At 38.2% G+C, this 27,413-nt stretch overlaps 1 pseudogene; it reads left to right on the top strand.

Annotated features, from left to right (window-relative positions):
* Nucleotides 1-13,933: 13,933 nt before the first annotated feature.
* Nucleotides 13,934-14,896, top strand: LOC129085665 (centromere protein L-like; annotated as a pseudogene).
* The last annotated feature ends 12,517 nt before the right edge of the window (nucleotides 14,897-27,413 follow it).

Genomic DNA, 27,413 nt, shown 5'->3' with positions numbered 1-27,413 from the left:
ACAAAGCCTACTTTACCCAGCAAGGCTATCATTTAAAACTGAAGGAGAAATAAGGAGCTTCCTGGGCAAGAAAAAGCTAAATAAATTTGTTAACAACAAACCAGTACTGTGACAAATATTAAGGTCTTGGAAGAAGACAGAGAAGAAGAAGGAGAAAAGACAGGGAAAATAGTCTAATAACAAAATGACACTAAATACATATCCATCAATAATTACCTTAAATGTAAATAGCTTAAATCCTCCAATCAAAAGACAAGTGTAGCTGAATGGATTAGGAAACAAGACCCATATATATGCTATCTCCAAGAGATCTTCCCCAGATTGAAATACACACACAGACTAAAAGTAAAGAGACAGAAAAATACATTTCATGCAAATGGAAAGGGAAAAAAAGCTGGGGTAGCAATACTTATATGCAATAAAATAGACTTTAAAACCAAGGCTATAGTAAGAGACAAAGGGACACTACATAATGATAAAGGGAACAATCCATCAAGAGGGTATAAATACAGTAAACATTAATGCACCCAATATAAGAGCACCAAAATATGTAAAACAAATCTCGATGGATATAAAGGGAGAGAGCAACAGAAATACAATCATAGTTGGGAATTTTAACACCTCATTGACTTCAATGGATAGATGTTCCAGACAGAAAATCAACAAGGAGACAGTGGCCTTAAACAACACACTAGATTAAATGGATTTAATTGCTCTCTTCAGAGCATTTCATCCCAAAGCAGCACAATATACACATTTTTCAAGGACACACGGAACATTTTCTAGGATAGACCACATGTTAGAACACAAAACAAGTCTCAATAAGTTTAAGAAGATTGAAATCATATCAAGCATCTTCTCTGACCACAGTGTGATGAAACTAAAAATCAGAATAAGAACACTGAAAAACACACAAGGACATGGAAGCTAAATAAAATGTTATTAAACAATGAATGGGTCAACAAGGAGGTCAAAGAAGAAATCAAAAGATACCTTGAAACAAATGAAAATGAGAGAAAGCAATCCAAAATCTGTGGGACACTGGGAAAGCAATCCTAGGAAGGAAATTCATAGCATTACAGGACTATCTCAGGAAAAAAAAAGAAAAAAAGAAAAAGAAAAAGCTTGAATAAACAATTTAACTTTACACTTAAAGGAACTTGAAAAAGAGCAAAAACAAAGCCCAACGTGAGTATAAGGAAAAAGTGAAATATCAGAGAAGAAATAAATGAAATAGAGTCTAAAAAATTATACAAATGATCAATAAATCCAACAGCTGGTTTTTGAAAAGATAAACAAGATTGAAAAAACTTTAACCAAACTCATGAAGAAAAAAAAGGCCCAAATAAATACAATCAGAAATGAAAGAGGAGAAATAACAACTGATACCAAAGAAATGAAAAGGATTGTAAGAAAATATTATGAACAAGTATATGCCAATGAATTAGGAAACCCAGACAAAATAGATAAATTCCTAGAAACATACCATCATCCAAAAGTAAATCAGGAAGAATCAGAGAGTGTGAATAGACAGACTTCACCTAGTGAAACTGTAGTGTTCAAAAAACTCCCAACAAACAGAAGCTGTAGACCAGATGATTTCACAGGTGAAATTTACAAACATTCCAAGAACTAACATCTCTCCTTCTCAAACTATTTCATAAAATTCAAGAGGAGGGATAGTTTCCAAGTTCATTTTAGGAGGACAAGATTATCCTAATTCCAAAACCAGATAAAGACATTACAAGGAAAGAAAATTATAGGCCAATATCCATGAGGAACATAAAGCTTATATCCTCAAAAAATATTAGCAAACAATACAGCAATGCATCAAAAAGATCATATACCATGATTAAATGGAATTTATTCTAGGAACGCAATGCTGGTGCAACATTTGCAAATCAATAAATGTGATTCACCACTTAAAAAATAAAGAATAAAAACCACATGATCATATCAATAGATGGAGAAAAAGCACCTGACAAAATCCAGCACCTATTTAAGATAAAAAAAAAGTCTCAGCAATGTGAGATTAGAAGGAACATATCTAAACACAATAAAGGCCATATATGACAACCCTACTGCCAGCACCATACTCAGTGGGCACAAACTACAAGCATTCCCCTTAAGACTGGGAACAAGACAGGGATGTCTGCTTTCACCTCTCTTATTCAGCATAGTACAGGATGTCCTAGCTACAACAATCAGACAAGAAGAAGAAATAAAAGGGATCCAAATTGTAAAGGAAGAATTAAAACTATCATTATTTGCAGATGACATGACACTGTACATAGAGAACCCAAAAATTTCCACCAAGAAACTACTAGAACTGATAAATGAATTAAGCAAAGTATAAGGATACAAAATTAATATCCAGAAATTAATTGCTTTTTTATATGCTAATAATGAACTAACAGAAAGAGAAATTAAGAAAACAATCTCATTCACAATTGCTACAAAAAAAGAATAAAATGCCTAGGGATAAAGTTAACCAAGGAGATAAAAGACCTGTACTCAGAAAATTATGAGACATTGAAGATAGAAATTGAAGATACAAATAAGTGGAAGCACATACCATACTATGTTCATGGATAGGAAGAATTAACACCATTAATATGTCTATACTATCTGAAGCAACCTACAGATTCAACGCAATTCCTATCAAGATTCCAATGGTGTATTTTACAAGACTAGCACAAATATTTCAAAAACTTATATGGAACCACAAAAGGCCCTGCCTAGCAACAGTGATCCTAAGAAAGAAGAACAAAGTTGGAGGACTTACACTACGTAATATGAAACTATACTGTGAGGCCATAGTAATCAAAACAGCATGGTATTGGCATAAAAACAGACACATTGATCAATGGAACAGAAGAGAGAGCCCAGAAAAAAAAAAACCCACATCTTTATAGTCAATTAATATTTGACAGAGGAAGTAAGCACATACAATGGGCTAAAGATAGTTTATTCAATAAATGGTGTTGGGAAAAATTGGACAGATACATGCAGAAAAATGATACTAGACCACCTTCTTATACCACATACAAGAATAAATTAAAAATGGATCAAAGATTTAAATGTTAGACCTAATTCATAGAAAATAGTAGAAGAAAACATAGGTAGCAAAATATTGGACATTGCTTATAGCACTATTTTTGTTGAATATATCTTCCCAGGCAAGGGAAACAAAAGAAAAATATGCAAATAGGACTACATCAAACTAAAAATGTTTTTACACAGCAAAGGAAATCAACAAAATAAAAAGACAACCCACAGAATGGAAGAACATATTTGCCTATACATCTGATAGGAGGGTAATATCCAAAATTTATAAAGAACTTACAAAACTCAACACATACATTCACACATAAACCAACCTAATTAAAAAATGGGCGAAGGACCTGAATAGACACTTCTCCACGGAGGACATACAGATGGCCAATAGACATATGATAAGATGCTTGATGTCACTAATCATCAGGAAAATCTAAATTAAAACCACAATGAGATATCACCTCACACCTGTCAGAATGCTTATTATCAAAAAGACAACCAAGAACAAGTGCTGGCGAGGATGTGCAGAAAGAGAAACCAATTTAGAGTGTTTTGGGGAATGCAGATTGCTGCAACCATGGTGGAAAGCAGTATGGAGATACTTCAAAAAATTAAAAATGGATCTGTCCTTCAACCCACCTGTCCCACTCCTGGGACTATATCTGAAGAAACCCAAAACACTAATTCAATAGAACTTAAGCACCCCTATGTTCATGCAGTGTCATTTACAAAGGTATGGAAACAGCCCTAGATGAGTGGATGAAACAACTATGGGACATTTACACAATGGAATACTACTCAGCTGTAAGAAAGGAATAAAATTTTACCTTTTGCAACAGTGTGGATGGACCTGGAGAACATTATGCTAAGTTAAATAAGCCAGTCAGAGAAAGACAAATACTATATGATTTCATTCATGTGGAATCTAATTGACAAACCGAATTAAGAAGCCACATTGAGACAGACCCATAGAGCAGGATGACAGCTGTAGGGGGAGGTTAGGGTTGAGCAAAAAGGAACAACGACTCATGGACATGGACAACAGTGTGGTGATTGCTGCAGGGAGAGGAGTTTAAGCGGATTAAATGACAATGGGAAAAAATACAATAAAGATTAAATCAAAAGTAAAATAAAATAAAATAAATAAAAATACCTCTATCAGAAAAAAGAAAGAAACCAATATTTCTTGAATGAATAAATATCTATGAAGGAGAAATTGTGCCTCTTTATCCCACTTTTCATAGAAACTCTAAAAATAACATTTATTTTTCATTTTTAGGTAATCAAGCTGAGTTAGTAATTCAAATGAAGTCATGAAAAATTTAGGAGAGATAAACAAAGAGAAGTAAATAAACCCCTCTCTAAAGCAGTCCTTCCTCATTGTCTTCTAGGTTTTTCTGCAATGTTTGTGCACATGTGTGAATTGGAACGCAGGCCTGTTTGTGTGAGCAGTTTTCTTGGGTCTTATACTGAGATTAAGAGAAGTTTACTGAAGTTTGCCAGATGTATGTTTGCATGAGGAACAAAATAGGTGCTTGCTAAAAACTCCTCCTGAAGGAGGACAGGCTGAGGTGTGCATCTGCCCCACAGCAGAAGTGGTGGTTGTGCCGCGGTGGGGGCTGCTGGACCTGGGTCCACCACCCCTGTTTGCCTCGCACTCTGTTCCTCACTGTTCGTAAGCTGCTTTAGTCTCTCTGGAGCAGGGCAGAACAAGCATCTGAGACTTAGGAATGAGTCAAATGAAAGACACCTCAGGGAACTCCTGAACTACTTGGAGATGCCTTCAGAAGACTAAGAGTTCCATATTGGCAAAAGGGGTACATGATCAGACATTTCAGAAACTATTTTTAAGTTACTCCATTTCTTCCCAGACACTGAGGTGGTTTAGGGAAATGTGGATGTTTTACATGCATGTGTGTATGTGTGTGTATATGTGTGTTGCCTCAATAAAATGGGCTCATGCTGCATTTATTGTTCTGTGATAGACTATTTGTATTTGTTGTATACATCATTACTTTGTAATAAATACAGAGTACAATGGACTGTGAATGTTCCTGTCATGTTGTCTTCTGTGTTGTGTGTAGTCCAGTGTTATTGAGGAAAAGACACCGCCTTTGCTGAGGAGGACTCTAGGAACATCCCTCTCTGGATTTGGGCTGCCTTGGGTGGTCACCTCACATTAAGCAGGGAGAATCTTGGTGCTGAGCTCCCTGTTTCTCTGGGTTCTATGCTTCCCAGGGTACCTCATCAACGCCATTTGCTTCCAGCAGACAAATCAATTTATTCTTTCTCTTTCTCTGTCTTTAGTTTTATGGAGTCATGATTTCTAAATTCTTCTTTCTAAATTGCAGACCTCAACTAACCTTTCTATTCTCCAGGGAAACATTACAGAATCTCATTAACTTCTGTCTCTCAATTACCCAGTAATGAAGCTATTAAATCAACTAAACCTTCGTGAAAAAAAAAAACACGAACCCTCTTTCTCCTTTTCTAGACCCTCTCTGCCAACTACTCTGCCTCCCTCCAGCTTTTTCTCTCTCTACTGTGGGTACCCCATTTTGGGTGCTTGTAGGCTAAGTAGTTTATCCCATTGCTTTCCTTCAACAGGGCTATGAGGGGAGCAGGTCCCATGGTGGGAAGCTGCGAGGGATCAAGGCCCTTGGGCAGCACACAGGGAATGGTGCTTGCGTGTCCTCGTAAATTAAGATTCACCAATGAGTGAATGAGAGATCATTTCAGAAACACATGTGTGAAACATAGTAGGCTCTTGTAGTGGGAGAGAGGAGACCATGGGAGGAGAGTGAGGGGCCACCTGCTTTCCCCATAAACCCTCCTCTCTACATGAGAAGGTCCCCTATTTCCTTTGGGTCTTGGAGATCTGAGAGAGATCTTGGCAGAGACAGCTGAGGAGCAGCCAGCAGGAAGATGTAGCTGCATCAACAAAAGAGGCCTCACCAGCTAAATTCCTTCAATGTTAAGACATGAACTGAAGTTTCCAGAAAAATCTGGCACCTGCTGCTGCCACATTTCACTTGGAAAAGTACAAACCATTGGTCACCACCTAAGCCAACTATGGGCAGTCTCAGTTTTAACCCAGCCCCCTAGCTTTGATAGTTTAATATCTCCTAAAACCCCCCAAAGGTGAGTTGCTTCATCTCATTAAATCTCAGCTTTCTCATAAGTGAAGTGGGACTTACAATAAATATGCTTGGAGTCTTTTTCCCACTGTAAAGTTTTTTTCTCTTCTCACCTGCCCTCCCCCACTCCCTTCATCATCATCTAAGCCTCATCCTTCATGAAGCTGTCTCATGATGCCCTAGCTGACCGTCTGAAATTCTCCCCTGGGACCTCAGTCAAAGAGAGAGAGAGGTCAAAAGCTTGAAGGTCCACCACCCCCACAAAGAATGAAAATAGCATGTTGTTTGGAAAGAAAGAAGAGGAGGAGGAGGAAAGTAATTAAAGATAATTATGGAAATAACAAGTTAGAAAGATACACTAAGAGGACAAAAACCCAGGCCTCATTCCTTGGTGGGTGAAGAAGTCATTCTGGTTTGAAAGTTTAGCTTCCCTAGAGAGGTTTGGGGGTGACCATCAAGGGTCAGGAGAACCAAGAGTTTTTCATTTTAAGCCATAGTAGTATCAACAACTGTTGTGAGAACTGGAAATCAGGATAGAAAAATATTTATAAAGCAAGCTGGGCAAACTCCATGATGGCAGCCTCCTTCTTCCTAAACCAAAGCCACTTCTAGAATTCCCTTTTTCCCAAATATGAGGGAAGAGAGCTGTCTTTTATTTGTTATTAATGAATTAAAATACATTAAACATGACTTGCTAGAGCACATGGGGGATTGTTAATCAGTTCACTGTGATCTTACTGCTGTATTTTATCCAAACAACAAATAGTTCAGGAATGGGAGGATTTTTAGCAATTACCTAGTCTTCATTGTGGAAACTATTCTTAAAATAAGAGAAGATATGGATAGTCATGGGAACATAGATGAAGTAGCTCTTCTGGGATCCAGCACATATATCCCCTACAGCAGGCCCCAGAGCTCCTCTGGGAAAATTTTAGGCCTTGGTAAAAAGCCCAGTTCAAAAGCCCAGTTCAAAAACCATTTGAGTAATCCAATCCTCTTATTTATTCAAAAAAGCATTTATCGAGCACCAACAGTATGCCATGTTTGGGGCTTTCAAGGAAAACTAAATACAGAAAGTCAGACATCCTTATTGATTTCTACTTTAGCTTTGCTTCCATGTTTGAAGAAATCCCAAGCAACTAAAGAAGATGGAGAGCAGGTGATTTGTATCCTCCACTTTTTTTCCTGCTGTCTTCATAAATATAATAAATCTCAACAATCCCCCATGCCCATTCTTGCAAAAGTCTCCTTTATCCCTATTGCCACCTCATTTCTAATTGCAGGATGATCTGTCTAGGTGTTTTCTCATTCATTCATAACTAGGTCACCTGGCCAGAAACTGTGAATTGACAGTTAATATTCACGGTGAACGAGAGCCTGATGTGTGATGATAGAGTTATAAAAAAAGTAAGTTCATCTTTTATTCCTACTACCGACCACCTTCCAATAACCCAGGAAATCGATTCTTTATTTTTAAAACTTATTTCAAAGGTAAATCAAACAGTTTGGCATTACCCTCACAATGAGCCAGATTAAAGGTTGCTGTTTCTGACAAGAACAACTGAGTTCTCCACACTCTAAACCTGGAGTTAGTTCAGTTCCCATGAGATCAGGTCCACTGAGTCTCCAAGCAGAAGCCCTGAATGAAATGAAAAGCTGGGTGTTTTCAATCCCCCTGCACTAGGGTTTGGCAGCTGTTCCCTAAAGACTCATGGAGTGTGCTGTGGTCACTGGTCCTCAAAGGAGACAGATGACTTCAATGGGGGTAATTTAAGAGATGAAAGACACAAGGATGGTCTGGCTCACTTTTGGTTTGTGTCTATGAATCTTCCTTTCTATTCTCATTCCCCAAATAAGGACTTCCTTTATTAGCTCTTATGAGGAGTATTGCAACAGTCTCCTACCTGACTTTCTTGTCTTACCTGCTTCCTTTTCCTTCTTCCCATTTCTGCCAAAGTTATCATGCAACACCAAAAATCTCCACAAATCCACAAATTAATAACTTATGTGGGGTAGGAGGGAGGAAGGGAGAGAGGGAAGGCAGGACAGGGAGAGAGAGAGAGAGGGAAATGAAGGGAAGGGCTACACAGTGAGAGAGCAGGAAAGAGAATCATTTTATGCTGTCATGTTGCCTATGTGTTATATTTAAAATTTCTTAGCATGGTGGTCAGTGTCTTTCAAAATCTGACTCGCCTCCTAAACTCCAACCACATGGAATCTCTTGCTCTCTACTGAACACCCCACACTCCATCTCTCCTCTGTCATTACCCATGCTCTTCCTTTTGCTCACTATGCCCTTCCTGCTTCTTTAGTAAACCTCTCCTCATTCTAAATTCAGCACAAATGTTTCTCCAAGAATAGTTAGTCTCTCCTTTATCTGAGCTTCCTCATATGGTTTTTACATACTTTTTTTTACCAAATGTTTTTATTCAAACTGTGTCTTTCTACTCACCAGAAAGGAAAGGAGATCAGTGTTCTACAATGCTGTATTCACAGTGCCTAGAATATTACTAGTGTACACACACACACACACACACACACACACCCTGCATTTGTTGAATAAATAGTCATGTCTGGTAGGACACCAAAACAAGATACAATAAGGGATTTCTATGTTAAAAAAAAAAGTATAGACTCAAGTTTTAACTTCAATGAACTTTGTGTCTGCAGCAGAATTTAGAAATGATTGGTTTATTATGGACAAAGCACAGAAGGAGCCCATGAGATATGAGCATGGTTGAACCATCCCATTGGGCCCTGAACTATTTGCGTCTCTATGTTCATATATACATTTGTGTTTACACATGTGTGTATGGAGGATGATATGTGTGTGCCTTTTGCTCTCTGGGAGTGTTTTTATTTTGAAATGCTTCTGTCACTTGGTTTGTTCCAGGGTCCTTTTCTTATTTCTGGCAGTGGAAGCTTCCATTTTCCTCTTTGCTTGCACTTATTTTACCCAATAGGTACTCTTTTTCTAGATCTTTATAAATCAAGTCATTGGCAGTTAATTTTTGTTAACACTTTTGAACTCATAGTTGGAAGAGAGAATTCTAAATTCTAGCAGCAAATATTTTTTTAAAAACATGAAATTTTGAACATGATACAGCCTTTTCCAACAGATCCCCCCTATACACAACCATGTACTTAATGGGGAAAAACACTGTACTGTATTTTGTTCACAGAAAACAATGAAGAGGATGAAGATGCAGCTAGTTGTTTTCTTCCTTCCAACTGTTTTTCATTAGAAAAGGGGTGTGTGGAGAAGTGGAGGTGGAGGACTGAATTGTGAACCAAAAATGTTCCTATGCGGCTATAGCTTTGTAAGAGGGCAGGGAGGTTAAGACTGGCCATTTATTTTGAGTGTTTTATGAAACTAAAAACCTAGATCTCCATTTACTAGTTGTACACAGAAATGCAGCCTGTGGGTTTGATTAAGATCCCAAAGGAATAGTAAAGTGACAGAGACACAGTGTCCAGGGATTAAGAGGAGAGAAAAGACCAAATAATGTCCAGGCAATAAGCCAAGTTGCTGCAGCTAACTACTTGAGAGCTCATCCCTTGGCATTTATTAGACTCTATGATGTTGTTAAAATGATCAGTGACATTCTCATTGAGTTTTTCTTTTTTATGCAGAAGTATTTCAGAACTGTGCTGGGAAGTTAGGGGTTATGGAAGCACAGTGACAGTTGTAGCTCTGTTAGTCAACTAAGAACCTAGCCAGGAGAAATCATCAGGTGACTGACAACTCTTTTTCCCCACTTTTTCCCCCCCAATACGCTCAACTCTGCAACTTAAGAGGCCCATGGAACCTGACTCAGTGAACAAATGATTGAGTGGATGCATGTTAAAGGTGGCTGCTGCAGATCATAGATTTTCTGTAATTTTTTTTATTCCAGGAGGGGGAACCTTATCTTGCTGGTGAAACAAGCAAGGGTTAAATGAGCTGAGCCAGGGTTCTTCATAGACATGGTCTATGAGAACATGTGTTTGTATTCATTTCATTTGACATTGAGATGGACCCAGTTGAGATGGCTACTGCTAGATCTCTTATGGTGAGAGGAATTGGCTTGAATAGTTTTTAACTTTGGAACCTAAAGGCAAGAGAATGAACGCTGCTGTCATAGAGACCCATCAAATCCTTACCCCTCAAGGCTATTTCCAATTACTCGGTGAAAGAGTACAGTGGGAGCAAATGGAAATGAATTTTGTTAGCAAAGGGAGATTGAGGACATCTTAAACTCCATTTGCACATTCATAATATTCCTGTGCTCGAAATCCCTATGCTCAGAATAAAATTATAGTTTTCTTTACTGTGACCTATTTTGATAGAATTATAGAAGCTCATGGCTGGAAGGAACCTTGGACATAAACAAATTCCTCATTTACAAATGAGGAAAGCAAGGCCTGGAGAGGTTAAGCCCCAGGTCACTGAGCTAATTAGTAGGCCTTGAGAGAAAAATAGAGCTGTCTTTTTTTTTTTTTAAGTGAGTCCTGGTGGCTCCACTATCTGAGTGCACATATTAAGTACTTATGTGTGGTGACACAAGAACTTTTTAGTACAAAAGGGATTCTTTGAAATATGAAGCTAAATCTCTCCCTGCCAAGATTCTTAAAAAACAACAGCAATGAGCTACGACAACTGTCTATCATTGCGAATTTGGAAAGGCAAATATTTTCACAGAACCTAAGTGTTCAAATAAACAGGAGTAGCAAATATGGTCTCAACTGCAGCTAAGCCATTAAAACTTGGACACGGAAGCAAAGGAAAATGGATAGAGAAGGTAAATAGGAAATATAGGGTTCAGGATTCATGTATGAATTACATAAAAATAAAATTGATTCAGATTCAGGGTTTTTTTCCTTTTAAAGACATAATTGCAGTAGAAGCTTATGAACCATAATCACCAGCTTCCAGGATAGTGTATTAATTTACAAGTTTTTTCTTTGGAATATGAGTTTGTGGTAGGAATTGGCAGAGCTGCTTATATGTTCAGAGGATTGGGCAAGCCGAGTGAGGAAGAACCATGCTCCTCCTTCTGGACTGGGGTGGGCTCAGACTTCTTAGGGGGCATGGGTTGGATCTAGAGGCTTTCAAATAAATTCAGTCCAATACTTGATTGAGCTAGCAGGATCCTGGGCAGGGAGAAGTCATGGATGAGGAAAATGTAGTACTGGAGCAAAAATGGCAAGGGTCAGGTCATTAGAATTCAGACAAGGTAATTGGGGAGACAGGAGCTGTAACAGAGGGGTCTAGGCATAGATTTGCTCTGGTGTATGTTTGTAGGGGATACGTGGGAAAGTTTCAGGAGGGGGCAAGTGAATGACTTTGAATCTTTAAGTGCTTTTCAGGTATGAGGTTGGGTAAGGGGTAGGTCTTCAACCCCAAAGTGATCCTTTGGTTATTGAAGGGCTCCATACACCTTCCCAGAACATGTACTATGAGCTCAAGGTGGCCGGGGGACTTGCCCCAGGACTCAACAAAGTGGGAGCCCTTGGGATAACCAATGTCATCCAGCTTGGGTTCTGACAGTATAGGCATTGAAATTGACCCCTTCTTTTTAGAGAAAAACTGTGCTCTTTATTGAAAAGGGTATAATTATTCATTATCCCTTTCAGAGTGCTCCTGCCTACATATGGGAAGATCTTGTCATCCCTAAAATTTCAAGCAAGTAGCAAACTTAGTATTCTGACTTAGGAAGAATATTCAACAGCCTACATGATTGACTTGAGGATCTTCTTTAAAAATAGCTTCCCCATACCAAGGAAATTGTTACTGGAATTCCAATACTAGAGATTCACTCTTTAACATCAACTATAGCCCTAACAGCGTGGCTTACTTTTAAAATGTGAAATACTTCTGGAGAGAAACACCACAGTAAGTCACAGTGCCTGCAGTGTGAATTAATTCAGCAGTTCAGGGACTCAAGGATGTGTGACAACTCTGGGTCAGGATGAGCGGGGAAGAAAAACTGAGAGGTCAGAAGCAAGGTGCAATGTTTCAAGAGGGGAGAGGTTTACTTATTTTCCATCAATGCAGAGAGCACTTTTGGGAAAGCATTGCTTGTCTGTTTCTGATAAAACACAGAAGAGTCTGAGCAGAATCTGTGTCAGGTAACAGTAGTGTCCAAGAAAAGCAGAGAAAAAGGAAGCCTGTCCCTATTTTGGGTTAATTTCATTAATAGAATCTCCATGTGTTTATACTATAATCCACAATTCCAATGGGCTTCCATAACTGATATTTCGCTTCCTCCTCAGAGTATTTAAATAGAGTGCAATGGACGTCTGTGACAGCAGATTTTACAAAAAATGAAACTCAGAGGTTCAGGGGTGGTCTACTGAACACTTTAGTGGATTCCTGGGAGATTGAAGGATGAAGTTGGTGGTAATGGTGGTAATGACCAGATCTATAAACTCTCTGAAATGGTATTTAAAAATTATGTTTTGCATGTGCATATGTGCATTTTTATTGAAGAGATTTTCATTACATTCTCAAAGTGCTCCTTGAACCACAAAAGTTTAAGACCTTCAGGCTTTTCAGTGTGTAACTGTAGTGGTATGGAAAAAATTGTCCAAGCACAACTCTTTTGCTAAGTGAAGTGGGGAGTCTAGGCTGGGGAGTCATAGTCCCTCTCTCTCCAACATTGCTTAAAGGACGCTATGTCACTAGGCGGATACCCACCTTCAATCTTCATTACTCATTCAGAAGGCCCTCCATATGTTCACAGGCCTGCCTAGCACAGTGCCAGGATTTTGTTACATGTAAGCCTAATTTTAAGAAAATCAGATTTAGAGTAGAGCCGAAACCAGGGAGGAACTCAGCCTCAGTTTCAAATCTCCCAGCCCTGGCTGCGGACCTCAGATCTTCAGAAAGTGGAAGGAGGAATAATACAAAACTTGCTGAGGCCCAAACCCACATGCAAATCTCTACAGGGCCAGGGTTGGGGATGTGGGGGTGGGCGCTGCCATGCACTCTTCATACAATCCTACCAGCTTCCAAGATTAAGGTAAAGACATTCAACCAATCAGATCAGAGGTACCGCCTCCATCCATGCTTACTGTGGGTGGAAATTGGAAGGAAAATCACTAGAAAAGAGCCCCAACATTTCAGCATTTCTGGGCCACAATGGAAGAAGAAGAGTTGTCTTGGGCCACACGTTAAATACATTACAAAATGTAATTACAAAAAAATCTCATAATGTTTTAAGTAAATTTACGATTTTGTATTGGGCAGCATTCATAGCCATCCTGAGCTGCATGCAGCCCATGGGCCGCTGGTTGGACATGCCTGCCAGTGAAGAGCAACCATCACACACTTAGGAAAACTAACAATGGTTAGGTCCCTTTACAGCACCCTCAGTTAAAATGGAGACTGGGCAATGGAGCAAGATGGAAAGGATTTTAGGCTGCTGAAGTTGAGGAACAAGAAATGAGAGTCGCCAAGCAGGTAGCTGGGTCAGGAGGAAATGCATCTCCTGCAGTGAGGTAGCAGTGCTTGCTTGGTGTATGAGGGAGCAAGGTCTCCTTACTGGGTACTTTTGTGTCCCTGGTGAACCCACTTGTTTTTGAGCATGAGGGAATTTGGGAGGGCTAGGTATTCCTCCAGTCTCTTAGCTGCCATTTGTGCATCTTTTTTACTTCAGGGAATTTCAGTCTCCACATAGGTTTGGGTCCAGACTTGAAGGGTGATTTGTTAAGCTGGAATGGGTGATAGTGTCATCACAACATTTATTTTATTGATCATGGACTCTTATGATGCGACTCCAAAATAAAGCACAACCTCAAGACTTAAAGTGCCACACTATAGATGCCACCCGTCAGCAGAAAAGATTAGAGTTAGGAAGGTGACTTCATTTGTCCCAACATCTTGAAGGTCAATTCCCAGTGTTCACAGTTGTGGAAGATGTTGATCCTCAGGAGGCTGCATTCCTGCATAAACAATGGACCATACATAGTTTAATTCCCTTATATAAATTTCCCTACTCTAATCTATGAGTGCATTTATTGCTGCTGAAAAGCAAAAGGACTTGCTTTGGAAGTGGGCTACGACTTCAACATCAAAGTGATTTTCTCTACTTTCCTAGGAATGAAAAGAACACAAAGAGACTCTGAAGTATTTCTTGTCCCTTTCTGTCAAAAATCTCATTTGCCATCTGAGAACAGAATGTTAAGTATTGTGGACTAGTTGGTTCTAATGTATATTTGAAAACAGTCTTCCAGAGGCTGTTTCAGAAATTTCACCTCTACCCTTATTCTTGCAAATGGAGTAGAGATCAATACAGACATAATTGGAACCTGATTTAAGAAAACTTTTGACTTATGAATCAATGCATTTGATATTTCCTGGATGGCTGCTATGTAGACTGCGGACAAAAATGGACCATTATATGGCTATAACTGAATTTCTTTGGTCTATATCCTGTAGCCCTCAAAGTCTGGACATGTCTTATGCCATGTATCCAACAGATGTAAAACTTTGTGGGACAGTGTCCACAAAACACCTGGGGAAGTTACCCAAGGGGAAGTTGACTTGTTTATATTTCTGTAGGCATTTCAAAATTCATTTGTCAGCCACAAGGTTGGCTCATGTTTCAACATCTGTAGCTTTAGCATATATTGATGGAAAAATAAAGATTCTGTGTCATAAATACTCTAATGGAGTGTTAGCATATTTGACAGAATTGGCAATTTTTCAAATTGAATGAGGCCTTGTGGGGACTATATGTTATGGATTATATACCTTTATCTCATTCATTATTTGCCTAATGGCTATGTTGAGAGGGACAGGAGGAGAAATGGACATCCATCTCTGCCTCTGTTTTTCTCATAGTCTCTTTGGAGTTGTCCAGATAGAAGCTCAGAAGAATCAGAAGAAAGAGGTGGCAGTGGACGAACCACAACCAGGTATAATAGTCACGGTGATCTGGGATGCCAGTCTCTAGACAATGCTGAGTTGTTAATTTATTGGCTATCTTTCTAAAAAAATACATAGTGTTTATTAAGTCAAACTTCTGGGATTCAAATGAGATATTGCTAATACCTGATTTGGGTCTTTAAAATCTTTAATCTCTTTAAGTGTTTTAGACTTGCATTCATAGAGAATTTCTGTCTTTTAAAGACATTTTCCTAGCATCAATTTGCTGTAGAAAACTAGCAGTAAAGAAGACCCTCTCCAAAGGAAACTAAAATTAATATATATTTTTAAGCCACTAATCTGCTTCTGTTTTTAATATTGTTCAATTATTAGTGCAATGTTGAATTAAAAATTCACCTTTAAAATGAAAAAATGAAGAAAATCAGATTTTTATAAATCATTTGAAAGATAAATATGGAGTGGGAAAAGTCTTTACAAAATGATGTGAAGTATTTTTTCAAAGAGGTTCAATTTATAAACTGTTAATTTCCAGTCTTCTTATGATGCCCGTAAGTTACCTAGAAATGGCTGAAAAAAAAAAAAACCAGTGTGATACTCTGTGCATATTACTTGAGCTTAGGTTAATGCCATGTTAATAAAGAATGTCTAGTAAGGAGGTGACCAGCCAGGGTTATACCAGAAAGGTCAGGCACATCTTTTACAACACCTCCTTATTCAACTACCATTGTTTTGCTTTTATTACATTAGGTATCAACAAATGCGGTTTCATTGATGAAAGTAGTGTCTTGTTAGTTAGTTCTCATCGGTGAAATTAAAGAGATTTAAGGTGTGTAAATAGAATTTAGAGGTACTTTTTCTCTGAATGAACAGGGCCTAAGAATCCATTCAACCATGGGCCTGCACTCTTTGGGGATTTTTTTTTTTTTTAACTTGAGCTCCAGTTGGTCCTATGTACAATAATTGGTTTATGATATAAGATAGTGCCAATTACGATATTTTGAACCTTGCCCAGGAATATGGCTGTGTCTCCTGAGCAAACCTTTTATAGTTCATGTTTGGAGCATCTAAAGGGACAACAAAAAGCCAGGACTTTATCATGTTTAGAGAACTGGTTGACAAATTGTCCTGAGCCTACTTTGTTAATAAATGTTTATCAAATAGGTAACTTTATGTGTATGAGAATTTGGCCTAAGATTTGCTTTCATTATGATTTGCTAACAAAATTGCAGAAGAAAGCTGTTTATTACCCACTCAAGTGTTCTTGAAGGCTACTGTGATCTACCAAACCAAACAAAACTGTAGAAGTTGCCCATGACCAAACTGAATTAAGTAATTTGCAATAATCTTATTTTTTCAGACGGCTGTTGACTGTAAATGTAATGTAGAATTTACTTAAATGGATTCTGAACATTTTTATTACTCCAGAAAATAATGTGAGGGAAAAAGACTACTGTAGAAGAGGATTTGGTGAGGCAAAGAAGGGATAAAAAGGCAAGTATAGGATAAAAACTTAGAGGAGGTCTTCAGAGTATAAGTGAAGATCTGATCTAAAGCACTGGGAAGAGAGGGGCACTGATGGATGGAGATCTTATTTCTGGACAGAATGAATGGAAACATTGGACAGAAGCATTACTCCTCTCCCTGCCCCCAGTAGATAAGTTAGAGAAAGAAAACAATGACTTCATTATTTCCAGAAACTCTTAAATGTAGCTTGAGAAAAGTTCTAACTGCCATCACCACAATATTTCTGGAAATTTCCCATTCCATTTTCAGAAATCTGTATGAGAACTGTCAGCATTTTACTTGTCTCATGATGTTGGTTCTTACCACATCTTTACAGATGTTCTCTGAGTTTAGTGTTTAGCAAAGCCAATTAATAAATGCTTTTTGAATGCCTATTGTGACTGTGCTAGATACTTAGGGGGATAGCAGAGAAACGTTAGACTCAGTTTTGACTTCAACAACTGGTTTCAGATGCTGATTTCACAGACATTAAATAACTAGTGACCCATTCTGTGCATTTTATGCTCATGACCATTATTACAATGGATTTTAGAGAAAGAGGATATCAATGTTGTCAGGATTTGAACCGAAGCTGTAGTTTAAAAGGAAAATATTTGTTTTGATGGGGAAAGGAGACCTTTGGAACAGAGCCAAGGGGCAGGGCATGGGAAGAGGGAAAACAGTCTCTACATTAATGCAGCCACCATATCACCCATAAGAAAGGACTTGGGAGACCAGAGGCCCTGTTCCCACTCTCTGTGGCCAGTATTGACTGAATTACATTGTGTCAAGCAGGCCAGTGATTTATGTGGCAATTGAGTGGAGATAGCACCTATCCCTAGCAACATTAAGCCCCCAATAAGTCAAGACTATAACAAACAAAACTTAAGTTCAAAAAATACATTAGGTCATGAAATGATTTACCTACAGGCCAGGAATAATTTGTAGGTCTATCTGGTGCTGGGCTAGCCACCCAACATACTCAAAATCATGCAGGAAAGGCACTGAGAAGTAATAACAGTGCATCAGTGGAAAAGGAGGACAGACAGGTCTTATTTAGAGTGAGTAGGAAGGACTTCCCAGGCCCTCCACTGGGCAGCCCCTAGATCTCACTAGTCAGCTCCCCAACACAGAACACAGAGATAGCCTATCAACGCCTAAACAGATCATCCTAATTTAACATACTTCTCTCTCATTGAAATCAAACATAGTTAACTTATTATTTTAACTTCCCAATGGAGTTTGTGGTAGGATTTTAAAAACCAAGAAAAAAACATGATAACTTCAGAGAGTTCAAAGAACAGTCAGACAATTTTATCAGCACAGTTGTTTAGGTCATTGTTACTTGAAAGAATTAGGGGTAAGAAGGTCCTCAGAGAGCATGTGTCCACCCTGCTCATTTACAGATGAGGACAAAGCCAGAGACTTAAGAGACTTATCCTTGTTACTTAGCTGTGTAGAACAGGGTCAACATTAAGACAAGACTGCAGAAATTCTGGATTTAAGTCCTATATTCTTTTAATAAAATTTGCCAGTAAGTTATGAGTATTTAATTAAAATTACAATTAAAAAAAGTTTTGTTGAGATATGATTTACATAACATACAATTCATTCATTTAAAGTTTACAGATTGATGGACTCTATGTTCACAGAGTTGTGCATTCAACACCACGACCAATTTCAGAACATTTTCATTACCCTAAAACAGAAACCTCACACTCCTTAGCTCTCTGCCCCAAATATTTTCGTTTGGTCATTTCTTAATTTTATTTTCATTCCTATTTAGATACCTCACCCCTAGAAAACCACCCATCTACTTTCTGTCTCCACCATTTATCAATTCTGGACATTTCATAAAATGCCAGACCGTCATAAAATATGGTCTTTTGCAGCTGGCTTCTTTTACTTAGTAGGTTTTCAAAGTTCATCCATGTTGTAACATGTTTCTGTACAGTCATATGCCATTTAACAATGGGGATATGTTGTTAGGAATTTTGCAGTTGTGTGAACAACAAAGAGTGTATTCACATAAATCTAGGTGGTGTAGCCTACTATACACCTAAGCTATATGGTATACTTCTGTCATATATGTGGTCCATCACTGACCCAGGCATCATTAGGCAGTGCATGGGTGTACATCATTTCCTTTTATTGCTGAATAATATTCCATTGTATGGCTTATATCACATTTTATTTATCCATTCATTAGTTGTTGGACATTGGGTTGTTTTCTTTTTTTGGTTGTTATGAATATGCTGCTAAACACATTCATGACAAGATTTTGTGTGGACAAATGTTTAATTTCTATTAGGTATATACCTGGGAGTGGAATTGCTGAATTATATAATAACTCTATGTTTATCTCCCTAAGGAACAGCCAGACAATTTTCCACAGCAGCTGCACCATTTTATGTTTCCATTAACAGTGTATCAGAGTTCCCACCTCTCCACATTCTCACCAACACTTGTTATTATCTTTTTTATTATAGCCATCCTAGTGGATGTCAATGAACTGAGCTGAGTTCATTGGAGTCTTGATTTGCATTTCTCTGATGGGTAGCGATGTTGAGCATCTTTACATGTGCTTGTTGGCCATTTGTATATCTTCTTTGGAGAAATGTCTATTCAGATTCTTGTTCACTTCTGACTGGATTATTTGTCTTGAGTTGCAATAGTTTCCTGGGTATTGTGGAAACAAGTCCCTTACAAGATATATGATGCACAAAACTTTTCTCCTACCCTGCAGCTTGTCTTTTTTTCTTTTTTTTAATGTTATTACAGTTGTCCCAATTATCCCTTTTTGCCTCCTTCCATTTGTACCCTCCATTGTCTCTGGCAATCTTCTCGTCCTTAGTCACATCCATGCGTCATGTGTATAATTTCTTTTACTACTCCACTTCCTATACTCTTCTTAAGATTCCCATGGTTATTCTGTACCTATCAATTTCTACTTCTCTTTTTTAATTTTACTTTAAAATCATGTATATTCTATTACAGTTGTCTAAATATTTCCCTATTTTCCCTCCTTCACCCATCCTATACCACCTTCCCTCTCCCACAGTCAATTCCCACACTATTGTCCGTGTCCATGGGTCATTCATACATGTTCTTTGTCTAGTACCTTCCCCGTCTTTCCATCATTGTCCTTCTTCCCCATCCTCTCTGGTCACTTTCAGTCTGCTCCATGTTTCCATGCCTGTGGTTTATTTTGTTTGTTAGTTTATTTTGTTGAATAGACTCCACTTATAGGTGAGATCATATGGTATTTGTCTTTCAACTGACTGGTTCATTTTACTTAGCATAATATTCTCCAGTTCCATCCATGCTGTCTCAAAAGGTCCTTATTCCTTTTTTTTTTTAAATGCAGATTGATTTTATTTATTTATTTTTTAAATTTCAAAATCCATTATAAAGTGTTAAAAAATTTAAATCCATTATAGAGTCTCAGCAATTAAAACAAAATGAAACCAGCACAGAAATAATCAAGTAGATCAATGAAATAAAATGAGCATTCTAGAAACAAATGTATATATCTGTCTAACAATGTAATATATGATTCAATTGATATTTCAAATCAATGGGGAAAATAAGGCTTATTCAACAGGTAAGGTGCATGGACCACTTTTACTTGAAATAAAACAAATATAGAGCCCTCTTTCACAAATTATACAAAAAATATTCAGGTGAGTTAAAAATCATTACGTAGAATCTAAGGAGTTTTAGGAGAAAATACAAACTAATATTTTTCTTACCTTGAAGTAACATATTCAAAACCAGAAGTTATAAGATATGATATTGACAATATGACTATATTAAACACTTAAGACTATATAGTAATATACATATAAAAAAAGTTAAAGGACAAGTAATAGAATAGGAAAGTATTTGCAACACATCTATAAAAGGTTAATAGGTTTTTTTTGTTTGTTTGTTTTTAGGGCAAAAATTTCTCAAACATTTAATCAAAAAATGGATGAAGAATACCAAAAAGTCATTTAAAGTGTTTTTTTTTTTCTCATTTAAAGTGTTTTAAAAATAATAGAAATAGGCAAGAAATATACAAAAACAGGTTTAGTTTCAACAAATAAAAAAATAACAAATCATTGTCACAATCAGATATATAAGTATTAAAAATATTGGTAATATTAAGTGACTGTGAAAGGAACTGGGTATTCATGGACTCTTTTTCTTCATCTTCTTAAAGCAGTCCCTTTAGCATATTTTGCAATGCTGATTTGGGGGAGATGTACTACTCTTTTAGCCTTCTTCTGTCTGGGAAACTCCTTATTTTGCCTTCCATTTTAATTGAGAGCCTTGCTGGGTAGAACAGCCTTGGTTGCAGGCCTTTGCTTTTCATGACTTGGAATATTTCTTGCCACTTCCTTCTGGCTTGCAGTGTTTCTGTTGAGAAGTCAGCTGCTAGCTGTACTAGGGCTCCCTTGTGTGTCACTACCTGTTTCTCCCTTGCTGTTTTTAGGATTCTCTTTTTGTCTTTGATAGTTGCCATTTTAATGAGGATGTGTCTTGCAGTGGGTCTCATTGGGTTCCTCTTGAATGGGACCCTCTCTGCTTCCTGGACTTGTTTGACCTTTTTCTCTCCTCCAATTAGGGAAGTTTTCCATCAGTGCTTTCTCAAACAGGTTCTCTATCCCTTGCTCCTCTTCTTCTCTTTCTAGTATCCCTATTATATGGATATTATTACGTTTCAGGTTGACCTACATTTCCCTAAATGCCTTTTTATTCTTTTTGAGTCTTCTTCCATTTTCTTGCTCTTCTGGGAGCTTTTTTCTACCTTGTCCTCCAGCTCTCTGATTCATTCCTCTGCTTCATCTAGCCTGCTTTTGATTCCTTCCACTGTGTTCTTCAATTCAGAAATTGTATCCTTTATTTCTTCTTGTCCCTTATTGGTAGTTTCTATGTCCTTTTTCATGCTGATATTGTTTGCAGTAAGTTGTTCATAGTTTCCCTGTAGTTTTTTTGTAGATCTCTCTGAGCTCACTGAGTTCATTGAGCTTCCTTAGAACCTATTGTTCTGAACTCAATATCTGATAGTTTACTTGCCTCTATTTCATCTAGTTCTCTTTCTGGGGATTCCTCTTTTCCCTTCGACTGGGGGATGTTTCTTTGTCTTCCCATTATTTGTGAGACTCTTCTCTTTTACTTCTGGTTCTTAAATTGATCTGTCTTGATTTCCTGACTTTGTGGTGTGAAATTCTATGGTAGGAGACCGGAGTTTTTGCTAATTTTCTGATAGTGTCTTTTAAAACATATACATTTTGATAATGCCATCGTTTTTTAAATGGTGAGTTTTTTCTATGCCTTTGGGTCATTTATAAATCATATATATGATCATAAAATATGTGTGATAGAACATCTGTGGACTGATCCATATTCAGTAGTTTCAGCTTGATATAAATGGCAGTAAAAATGGATAGAAACAATAGCATTAGAGGAAACAGCTGAAAAGTAGGATGTGCTGACAGAAGGCATGTAGGCCCTTGTAGCCTTGCATATCTAGGAATTAACCCAGTTACCTAGTACCAAAAGGTCCCTTCAGGGTCACTTGAAATATTCCTTTCAGTGTCACCCTGAGAAGAAATAATATCCTTCACAAGATGTTATTTTTTATAATTTTCTGTGTTTTCTTTTTTGTAATAAACAGAGTCCCCATAGCAATAACCTTTTATTAATGAAGCCAGGTATATAGTTATTTTAAGTGTAACAGAGGATTTTTGGTAGATGTATGCATATTTATGTGTAAGTGATCATTTTTTATTACATTTGTGGATGAAGCCAGGTTTCCAGGTGGTTATCGTTATAGTATATGTAGAATGAAATTGTTTATTTCCTTGTCTTTCTCCCTTTACCTCCCCCAATCCTACCACTTCCCATCTAAACACAGGAATATACTAATCAGGGAAATATGCACTGGTGTTTAGTAAAGAGGTCAAATCCATTTGGATGAAATTCCAGGCTCAACGTGCTAACAATTGCAGGAAACTGGGTCCTCGAGCTGGCAGCAGCCAGGAGCTGTTGAGAGATAGACTGTTGAAAGAACCAGCCCTGGAGTATGTTGCTTTGGCTTGCTTTGTGTTTGGAATGCTGCGATTGTTCCAGACACAATGAGGGATCTGTCTGTCCACACCAGACAAGCTGTAATTACAGGAACAGAAGCTAAATTACTGTTTCTTAATTGCAAATGATTCCATAGCAGTCTGTATATGCAGCTGCTAATTTGTCCTCTGGGCTGTATAGGGACAGGCAGGATTTTTAGTGTAATGTTTTTGGTGATTAGGGGAATATACCTGATACCTTATATCTACTTTATTCATGTGCAGGCGATACAAGGATCCCTTCTGGACTACCTGTCTTGTTGATTTTGAGGATACAAACCAGTATGCAGTATTGTCTGTGCAGAAAGGACAGGGTGTTGAAAGTCTCTTTGTCTTTGGTGTCCTAAAAACTTGATTTGTTGTGATCATAACATCATGTAGAGAAGTCTTCTTGTGTCACTTAAGAAGCACTTCCTAATTAGGAGAGAAGTTTGAAATTTGGCCTCGCCATCATGGTCTAGAAAAAAGACAGCTACAACAGATGAGAATTTGTAGCAACACATAATCACTATGTAGATATTCTTTGTGAACTAAGATCTTTGTCTCTTTGTCTGTTAGAAAGCACATTAGGAAAATTCACCACTTTGAAGAGTTTATAACATTAATGTATTCATCCATTCAAGAAATGTTATTTGAGGGCCTATTATATGCCAGATTTTTCATTAGGAATGGGATGAAAAGTAGCATAAGAAAAGGTCTACTTAGGGACTTACAGTCTCAATAGGGACCAAAACATGTCAATGAATAAGGCATTGTGATAGTATTATGACAAAGTTATACATGTTTCATGATCTACAGATAAGAGTGATGAAGAGCATTCACATTCCCAGAAGTAGCTGAAAACCTTTTCTCACAAGTCATTGATTGAGCAGAATTAAGATGTGGACCAAAACTAAACTAGTCACTGGCAAGTCAAATGGGCTGACTGTTAGACCAGTCGGACCCACTTGAGGAGATGGGGGCAGGGACAGCTTCCCTCTAGAACCAGGCAAAGGAAAGAGTTATGGGTATCAATAAAATCTAGGCTCCATTTGAAGGAAGAGAGGGAAATGATTCTGGGAGACAACTAATAATATCCACTTTCTTCGACTGACATGTCCAAGAGCTCTCTCTGGCAGCACTGTAGAAAATGGGGTGGCGGGGGGCAGGCTGCAGACAGGGAGACAGAGAGGAGGTGCCACAGTCCTTGGGGAGAGGCAGTGAGGCCTTGAACTGAAGTGGTGACTGTTACTAAGCAGGAGAGGGAGCTTCCGGGAGCTGTGAAGAAGAATTTATAATAGTCATTCTTAAATGTTTGGGAGGAAATATACCCTTCAAGAATCTGATGGAAGCAGTTTTAGATTAAATGTCAAGGTTTGCTCCATTTTAGCATCAGCATGACCCTTATGGCAGGGAAGCTGGGCTGGTGAACACTTTGCCTGGGTCACAGTGTTGTTCCAGGTGGGCACCAGAGATCTCTAACCTTATCACAGGAGTGGAGAGATAAAGAATGAGAAGCAGCATTTATCAAGGGCTGGCTACTTATATCATGCTCTGAGGTCCACGGGGCAGATGGGAAAACTAAAGCATTAGATACACTGTTCAATATCCTACCCCTGGAAAATGGCAGCTGTAGAGTTTGATCTTAAATTTGTCTGAATCACAATCCCAAGCAGCCTCCTACCGGTGCTTCCATATTTGGTCCACATGTGACTGACTGTGATTACTTTTTTCTTTCCTGGAATCCTTCGGTGACCTCTGTTTGTGCAGCTGAAGGAGACACTCATGACCTCATTCCTGACAGTTTTGGGAGCTGACAGCAGAACATTCAAGGAATGACGCTAAGTAACTTTTTTCAAGGTCATTTCCTGTCAATGATCTCTGCAAAGATCACATTCCTTAGGGGTGTGTGGGGGTTGGACACAGACCCTATTCTCTCAGGCAAGAGATGCCTGGGGCAGCTGTAATAGGCAGACAAGTGTGTAAGTCTACATCTTCTGTGACATGCTTTTCTGGTAAAAATACCCCCGCCCCCCACATTTGGCTAAAAACAAACCAGGTCTAGGAGACTCCGTGACTCACGCTTGATGAAGTTTTTACCCTGAGTCAACAAGTCACATTTTAAAGGCAAATGCTGAGCTCTACACCTAACCAGGTTACACTGGCTAGAGTAGTTCTGTGTATCAATTTGGCTTATTAGAAATAGCACCTTCTTAGGTTCTTGAAGCAGGACATCCTTATGTGGACTTTTAGGGCCTCTGTCCCTTTTCTGATCCAGGTCTCACATAAGAATGGGTGTAGTTGTAGGTGTGAGGAGAAGGAAGCCTGGCAAAGTGAACAGGCGATGAGGTTTAGAGTCAAGGAGTCCTGGTTTCATGTGTGTTTTCTGCCCTTTATTACCACATGACGGTGGGTAGTTTACCCTTCTGAGCATTAGTCTATCACCTTTGAAATGGGTATAATCATGCTACATTGAATAGTGTTATGAGATTTGAAGAGAGTGTGTGCACATAGTAGATTCTCAACAAATTGGGTGGCAGTATTTGCTTTGCTGAATGCCCTCTACTTAGCTGAGTTGTTTTCTCCCTTACCCCTTTATTTCAGATTAGGGGCTTTATTTCTTTAAAAGAGAAAGATATCAGTCTGAGTAGTGTGTATTATATATACTCACACGTACTTTTTGGTGCTTCTCCCATCACCTTTGTATTTTGCATCACCCTGCAGCAGCATGTGGGTTACAGCAAGCATGGTGGTGAGGGAGCAGTAGAATGTGCAAAATCAGGCAACCTCACATCCCTCCATCTTTCTTTCTTTCTTTCTTTCTTTCTTTCTTTCTTTCTTTCTTTCTTTCTTTCTTTCTTTCTTTCTTTCTTTCTTCCTTCCTTCCTTCCTTCCTTCCTTTCTTTCTTTCTTTCTTTCTTTCTTTCTTTCTTTCTCCTTCCTTCTTTCTTTCTCTTTCTTTCTTTCTCTTTCTTTCTCTCTCTCTCTTTCTCTCTTTCTTTCTTTCTTTCTTTCTTTCTTTCTCTCTTTCTCTCTTTCTTTCTTTCTCTCTTTCTCTCTTTCTTTCTTTCTTTCTTTCTTTCTTTCTTTCTTTCTTTCTTTCTTTCTTTCTTTCCCCTTTTCTCCCTCCCTTCCTCCCTCCCTCCATCCCTTCCTCCCTCCCTCCCTCCCTTCCTTCCTTCCTTCCTTCTTTTCTCTCTCTCAATTTCTTCTAGCTCTGCCTATGGAAAAGTCACCTAAACTCTTGGGACCTCCATTGATTTGTCTGTACAAAGACGGGCTTGAACTAAAAGATCTTTCAGACACTTCAGGCTCTTGCTGGTCTGTTTCCAGAGGCTCTTCCCTTTGAAGTACTAACTTAAATTCTGGTGATAAGCTGGCCAGTGCGTGAAACACTACCACTTTGCCAAGCCTTGTAGATGTTTTTCTGCACTGTCTGATACTTAGAACCAAATTCCCTACAGCACAAGTGGGACCTGCACACTCGGTAACACCTTTACTGTGAATGTTCCTTTGGAGTATGAAATCAATCAACCTACACATTTCCAGGAACATTATATTTTCTCCATGCTCTCCATACACACGGCTTGTTTATGTGTAGATTTTTAAACACATTTGACTTATAAGGGGGTGAATTACTCTGAAAAATAAATTGTGTTAATCGTGTCAGTTAGTTAAAATTGGTGTCATAGTATGAGCTTGTTCAGACATTAAACATCTTTCCTTTTGTTTTTCTCATACTGAGGAATGAATGGTAGGTTAAGAAGTACAATTCCAGTTCATAAAACATCAGAGAAACTAACTGGGTCTATTTATGTTTTACCTAAGGAAGTGGAATTTGAGACTTCTCTTAAAGTGAAAGCTGACCAACTGGATAAGTTTGCATGGGCCAAATGTTTGCATCAGAAGCTTTAAGAACCTTCTTAGAATCCTAGTATGTTAGAGATGAAAGAGGCCTAATAATTCTGAGCAATTCTTTCTCCTTCTCTCACTTGTTCCTCTTCTAGCTCAAAAATAAACAATCATAAAATATTTTACCTTAAAGAAAATTTTCACTAAAAGACACCTGTGTAGAAACAGAAATTGCCTCAACTGGCGGAGTAACTCAGAAGGGATTTTTTTCAATAAAAAATAAGAAATTTAAATTTTTTGTATTCTTAGAAATTTACCAAATAAGTTGTATGAAGGATACATATGTATCTCGTTTGTTGAGGCAGTTACATTCCGTGATGCTAAGAAGTCAGGATGAATTTTGCCAGCAGGTGGCACTAAATGTTTTCATTAAAAAAATAACAGAGTGAAAGATGACCTCTTTTGCATCCTCTGTCAGGAAAACAAAAAAAGCCTTTTAAAAGAGTGTTGTGGTTCATTCACCAAATTCAGGAAATATGCCTTTCTTATTTGGTAGTTATTTGGCAGTACGCTGGTGCAGTTCAGGGTGAGTTATTTCCTTGAAGTTTGTTGAAAAGGGAAGTATGGTGAAATTAAAGACTTTAAAGCTTTATTAGAGTTTTGTAGGCCAATTAAAATCCAGCCTGTCAGCCCACAAACCCTCCCAGAGCTCCTTCTAGGCCTACAAGTACAAAGGATGCTGAAACAAAGCACAGCGAGGTTTTCCCTTTTTATCACTTGCTGCACAAACTTATCTTTTTCAGATCCCAAGGCCGCTTTTATCGTCTGGTTAAAATTTTGCTCTGTTAAGGAAGGAGAGTGTCATGATGGAAACTAATTGATCACTTTTACCTTCAGAGA

The sequence above is a fragment of the Pteronotus mesoamericanus genome, unplaced genomic scaffold, assembly GCF_021234165.1.
Source record: "Pteronotus mesoamericanus isolate MK-2021 breed Mesoamerican mustached bat unplaced genomic scaffold, CSHL_Meso_final scaffold_31, whole genome shotgun sequence".
NCBI lineage: Eukaryota > Metazoa > Chordata > Mammalia > Chiroptera > Mormoopidae > Pteronotus > Pteronotus mesoamericanus.
Note: the sequence above shows the minus strand (reverse complement) of the source record. Positions and strands in the feature narration are given on the sequence as shown.